Raw genomic sequence first — 7,351 nt, 5'->3', positions numbered from 1 at the left:
AGGAAAAATTATTTAAATGAATTATGTCATTTAGCACAGCCTTGGCAAAACAGGGAAAATTTATCAATATATTAATTCTTGTTGTACAATGGCTGCCTAATATTTTAGTAATTATAGTCATACTAAAATGTAATATATGTTGAAACTATAAAGATCAAAATTGTCAATTAAAAATGTATGACACTGAGGAGATTGGTTCAAGGTGGTGGAGTAGAAGGACGTGTGCTCACCCCTTCTTGCAAGAGCACCAGAATCACAAGTAACCGCTAACCAACCATCTCCAGGAAGATGCTGGAACCTACCAAAAAAGATACCCTACATCTAAAGACAAAGGAGGGGCCGCAGTGAGATGGTAGGAGGGGTCCAATCACGATAAAATCAAATCATATACTCATCAGGTGGGCAACCCACAAACTGGAGAAGAATTATACCACAGACGTTCTCCCACTGGAGTGAAGGTTCTGATCCCCACGTCAGGCTTCCCAGCCTGGGGTTCCAGCAATGGGAGAAATCCCCAGAGAATCTGACTTTGTAGGACAACAGGATTTGATTGCAGGACTTCCACAGGACTGGGGGAAACAGAGGCTTCACTCTTGGAGGGCACACACAAAGGCTTGCGTGCACCAGGACCCAGGGGGAAGGAGAGTGACCCCATAGGAGACAGCACCAGACCTACCTGCTAGTGTTGTAGGGTCTCCTACAAAGGCAGGGGGCAGCTGTGGCTCACTGTGGGGACAAGGACACTGGCAGCAGCAGTTCTGAAAGTACTCATTGGCATGAACCCTCCCAGAGGCCACCATTAGCCCCATCAAACAGCCTGTAGGCTCCAGTGCTGGGTCACCTCAGGCCAAACAACCAACAGGGAGAGAACAAAACCCCAACCATCAGCAGGCAAATGGATTAAAGTTTTACTGAGCAGGCCCTGCCCACCAGAGCGAGGACAAGACCCAGCTCTACCCACCACCAGTCCCTCCCATCAGGAAACATGCACAAGCCTCTTACATAGCCTCATCCACCAGAGGGCAGATAGCAGAAGCAAGACGAAGTACAATCCTGCAACCTATGGAACAAAAACCGCAATCACAGAAAGTTAGACAAAATGAAAAGGCAGAGGATTATGTCCCAGATGAAGGAACAAGATAAATCCCCAGAAAAACAACTAAATGAAGTAGAGATAGGCAACCTTCTGGGAAAAGAATTCAGAATAATGATAGTGATGATGATCCAGGATCTCAGAAAAAAATGGAGGCAAGGATTGAGAAGATGCAAGAAATGTTTAACAAACACCTAGAAGAACTAATGAACAGACAGAGATGAACAATACAATAACTGAAGTAAAAGATACACTAGAAGGAATCAGTAACAGAATAACTGAGGCAGGAGGATGGATAAGGGACCTGGAAGACAGAATAGTGCAAGTCACTGCCACAGAACAGCATAAAGAAAAAAGAAGGAAAAGAAATGAATACAGTCTAAGAGACCTCTGGGACAACATTAAACACACCAACATTCACATTTTAGGGCTCCCAGAAGGAGAAGAGAGATAGAAAGGACCTGAGAAAATATTTGAAGAGATAATAGCTGAAAACTTCCCTAGCATGGGAAAGGAAACAGTCACCCAAGTTCAGAAAGCACAGAGAATCCCAGGCAGGATAAACCCAAGGAGGAACAGGCCAAGACACATAGTAATCAAATTGGCAAAAATTAAAGACAAAGAAAAAATATTAAAAGCAACAAGGGAAAAATGACAAATAATATACAAGGGAACTCCCATAAGGTGATCAGCTCATTTCTCAGCAGAAACTGCAAGCCAGACGGGAGTGGCATAATATATTTAAAGTGATGAAAGGGAAGAAACTCCACACAAGAATACTCTACACAGCAAGGCTCTCATTTACATTTGATGGAGAAATCAAAAGCTTTACAGACAAGCAAAATCTAAAAGAATTCAACACCACCAGACCAACTTTGCAACAAATGCTAAAGGAACTCCTCTAGGCAGGAAAGAGACTAGCAACCTAAAACCTTGTACATATATAGACTGCTATATCAAAAGCTCATGGGAACAGGAGCCCCAAAACTAGAATAGATGCACACACAAAAAAGAAAAAGCAAACACCGCTAAAGATGGTCATCAAACCACAAGAGAAAAAAAGAGGAAGAAAAGAAAAAAGACATACCAAAACAAATGCAAAACAATTAAGAAAACAGCAACAGGAATACCCATACTGATAACTACCTTAAATGTAAATGGATTAAATGCTCCGACCAAAGACATAGATTGGCTGAATGGATACAAAAACAAGACCCATATATATGCTGTCTACAAGAGACCCACCTCAGACCTAGGGACACATACAGACTGAAAGTGAGGGGATGGAAGAAGGTATACCATGCAAATAGAAATCAAAAGAAAGCTGAAGTAGCAATATTCATATCAGACAAAATAGACTTTAAAGACTGTTATGAGACAAAGAAAGATACTACATAATGATCAAGGGATCAATCCAAGAAGAAGATATAACAATTGTGAATATATATGCACCCAGTATAGGAGCACCTCAATATATAAGGCAAATACTAACAGCCATAAAGGGAGAAACCGACAGTAACACAATAATTGTGGGGGACTTTAACACCCCACTTTCATTAATGGACAGATCATCCAGACAGAAAATCAATAAGGAAACACAGGCTTAGAATGACACATTAGATCAGATGGACTTAATTGAAATTTACAGAGCATTCTATCCAAAAACAGAATATACAGTCATCTCAAGTGCACACAGAACATTCTCCAGGATTGACCACATGCTGGGCCACAAAGCAAGCCTCAGTAAATTTAAGAAAATTGACACCATATTAAGCATTTTTTCTGATGACAGTGCTATGAGATTAGAAATAAACTACAAGGAAAATATATAAAAAACACAAACACATGGAGGCTAAACAATACGCTACTAAACAACCAACTGAAGAAACCGAAGTGGAAATAAATACCTAGAGACAAATGAAAATATAAGCACAACCATCCAAAACCTATGGGATGCAGCAAAAGCAGTTCTAAGAGGGAAGTTTATAGCAATACAATCTTACCTCAGGAAACAAGAAAGATCTCAAATAAACAAGCTAACCTTACACCTAAAGCAACTAGAGAAAAAAGAACAAACAAAACCTGAAGTTAGTAGAAGGAAAGAAATCATAAAGATCAGAGCAGAAATAAATGAAATAGAGACAAACAGTAGCAAAGATCAATGAAACTAAAGCCTGGTTCTTTGAAAAGATAAACAACATTGAAAAACCTTTAACCAGACTCATCAAGAAAAAAACGGTGAAGACTCCAATCAATAAAATTAGAAATGAAAAAAGAGAAGTCACAATGGACTCCACAGAAGTACAAAGGATCCTAAGAGACTACTACAAACAATTATATGCCAATAAAGTGGACGACCTGGAAGAAATGGACAAATTCTTAGAAAGATACAATCTCCCAAGACTGAACCAGGAAGAAATAGAAAATATAAACAGACCAATCACAAGCACTGAAATTGAAACTGTGATTAAAAATCTTCCAACAAACAAAAGTCCAGGACCTCATGGCTTCACAGGTGAATTCTATCAAAGATTTAGAGATGAGCTAACACCTATACTTCTGAAACTGTTCCAAAAAATATCAGAGGAAGGAAAACTCCCAAAATCATTCTATTATGCCACCATCACCATGATACCAAAACCTGACAGAGGTACCACAAAAAAAGAAAATTACACACCAATATCACTTATGAACATAGATGTAAAAATCCTCAACAAAATACTAGCAATTTGAATCCAACAATACTTTAAAAGGATCATACACCATGATCAAGTGGAATTTATCCCAGGGATCCAAGGACTTTTCAATATCGACAAATCAATCAGAGTGATACGCCACATCAACCAACTGAAGAATAAAAACCATACAACAATCTCAATAGGTGCAGGAAAGTTTTGACAATTCAGCACCCATCTATGATAAAACTCTCCAGAAAGTGGGCATAGAGGCAAGATACCTCAACATAATAAAGGCCGTATATGGCAAACCTATAGCTAGCATCATACTCAATGGTGAAAAGCTGAAAGCATTTCCTCTAAGATCAGGAACAAGACAAGGATGTCCACTCTCACCACTTTTATTCAACATAGTATTGGAAGTCCTAGCTAAGATAATCAGAGAAGAAAAAGAAATAAAAGGAATCCAAATTGGAAAAGAAGAAGTTTAACTGTCACTGTTGGGAGCTGACATGATACTGTACATAGAAAATCCTAAAGACACTACCAGAAAACTACTACAGCTCATCAATGAATTTGGTAAATTTGCAGGTTACAAAATTAGTGCACAGAAATCTGTTGCATTTCTATACACTAACAATGAAAGGTCAGAAAGAGAAATTCAAGAACAATCCCATTTACCATCACTTCAAAAAGAGTAAAATACCTAGGAATAAACATACCTAAGGAGACAAAAGACCTGTACTCTGAAAACTATAAGACGCTGATGAAAGAAATCAAAGATGACACAAACAAATGGAAAGATATACCATGTTCTTGGATTGGAAGAATCAATATTGTCAAAATGACTATACTACCCAAGGCAATCTACAGATTCTATGCAATCCCTATTAAAGTACCAATGGCATTTTTCACAGAACCAGAACAAAAATCTTAAAATTTGTAAGGTAACCCAGAAGACCCTGACTAGCCAAAGCGATCTTGAGAAAGAAAAACGGAGCTGGAAGAATTAGGCTCCCTGACTTCAGACTATACCACAAAGCTATAGTCATCAAAAGAGTATGATACTGGCACAAAAATAGAAATATAGATCAATGGAACAGGATTGAAAGCCCAGAAATAAACCCACTCACCTATGTTCAATTAATCTATGACAAAGGAGGCAAGACTATAGAATGGTGGAAAGACCATCTCTTCAACAAATTGTGTTGGGAAAACTGGACAGCTGCGCATAAAAAAATGAAATTAGATCATTCTTTAACACCATACACAAAAATAACCTCAAAATGGATTAAAGACATAAATGTGAGACTGGCCACTATAAAACTCCTAGATGAAAACAGGCAGAACATTTTCTGACATAAATCACAGCAATCTCTTTTTCGATCCATCTCCCAGAGTAATGGAAATACAAAAAAAAAAAACCACAAATGAGACCTAATTAAACTCAAAAGCTTTTGCACGGCAAAGGAAACCACAAACAAAACAAAAAGACATCCCACAGATTGGGAGAAAATATTTGCAAATGATGTGACTGGCAACGGATTAGTCTCCAAAATTTATAAACAGCTCTTGCAGCTTAATATCATCAAAACAAACAACTCAATCAAAAAATGGGCAGAAGACCTAAATAGACATTTCTCCAAAGACATACAGATGGCCAATAGGCACATGAAAAGATGTTCAACATCACTAATTATTAGGTAAATGCAAATCAAAACTACAATGAGATATCTCCTCACACCAGTCAATATGGCTATCATCAAAAAGTCCACAAACAATAAATGCTGGAGAGGGTGTGGAGAGAAGGGAACCCTCCTACACTGTTGGTGGGAATGTAAATTGGTACAGCCACTGTGGAGAACAGTATGGATGTTCATTAAAAAACTAAAATTAGAGCTACCATATAACTCTGCAATCCCACTCCTGGGCATATATCTTGAGAAAAATATGATCCTAAAATATACATGCACACCAATATTCATTGCAGCACTGTTTACAATAACCAAGACATGGAAGCAACCTAAATGTCCATTAACAGAGGAATGGATAAAGAAGATGTGGTACATACATACAATGGAATATTACTCAGCCATTGAAAAGAATGAATAATGCCATTTGCAGCCACATGGATGGACCTAGAGATTGTCATACTGAGTGAAGTAAGTCAGACAGAGAAAGGGAAATAGCATATGATATCACATATATGCGGAATCTAAAAAGAAGTGATACAAATTAACTTATTTACAAAACATAAACAGACTCACAGACTTAGAGAACAAACTTATGGTTACCAGGGGGAAGGATGGGGGGAAGGTATAGTCAGGCAGTTTGGGATCGACATGTACACACTGCTATATTTAAAATGGATAACTAACAAGGACCTACTGTATAGCACAGGGAACTCTGCTCAGTGTTATGTGGCAGCCTGGATGGGAGGGAAGTTTGAGGGAGAATTGATACATGTATATGTATGGCTGAGTCACTTTGCTGTGCATTTGAAACTATCACAACATTGTTAATCGGCTATACTCCAATATGAAGTAAAAAGTTTAAAAAATCAGCATAAAAATATGACATCATAGACTGATTTGAAACTATTGTGAACAATAAAACTCTTCCAGCTTAAGCACCTGAAAGTTTTCATTATGATAAAATATTGAGAGAGACTGTCATTGCTTCAAAGACAAAAATCTGCATTTGTCATATACTTAGGAAATTCATATTTATTAAATGAAAATTTATTTTTGAAATATATTAACTGTAAGAATTTAAGTAACTTAGTTCAAAGAGAAAACTACAGTTGACAAGAGAAGTACCCCAATTAGTAGGATTGATGATATACTTTTTCTACTCAAGCTACTATTTTGCCTTTTACCCCAAAGCAAAATATTCTATTATTTCAGTAACATGTAAAAGTAGGTATCTAGGATCAGGGCTGCACATTACACATTAAATGATAGAGTTGTAAACTGTTTTGCTAATTAAAATTACACTGGATCAAGGCAATTTTAATTTAAAAATTGCACCACATTTTGGGCTCTGATATATCCAGCTGATCTATCTACAAGGATCATATTGATAGAATTACTACCATCTTTCTTTTAATTTCATTCTGAGTAAACAATATTTTTTGTGTTTCCTGACTATTAAAAAACAGTGAACACTGGGCTCATACCTCAGACATTGTGGTGCCATTGTACTTTTCATCACACAGTAAAGCACATTTATTTGAATCAGTCAGTTTGGTAGTTTTCATATATCACATCCCCCACATACTATACTTTACAGATTAAATAGTAATTCACCATGAATTTCTAAGGAGAAAAAAATAAAGAAGCTACTGTGAGAATAAATCTATGGTAATTAACAGTATTTAAGAATATTTACACTATTTAAACATGGTGAGAGGTGAAGTTTCTTGGTGCTAGATTAGTACCCCACATCTCCAATTTACCCAAATTTTCTCTATGATTGATTATTAATATATGTTACAAAGTCAGACTTTAGCAGTTAAGCAGTCAGAGGCCTCCAGTTTTATCTATTTTTTTCTTCTAGAAAGAAAACTTAACATGTGATTTAT

The sequence above is a fragment of the Lipotes vexillifer genome, unplaced genomic scaffold (genome assembly GCF_000442215.2).
Source record: "Lipotes vexillifer unplaced genomic scaffold, Lipotes_vexillifer_v1.1 scaffold407, whole genome shotgun sequence".
Classification (NCBI taxonomy): domain Eukaryota; kingdom Metazoa; phylum Chordata; class Mammalia; order Artiodactyla; family Lipotidae; genus Lipotes; species Lipotes vexillifer.
The sequence above is the reverse complement of the archived record's forward strand: the minus strand, read 5'-3'. Positions refer to the sequence as shown.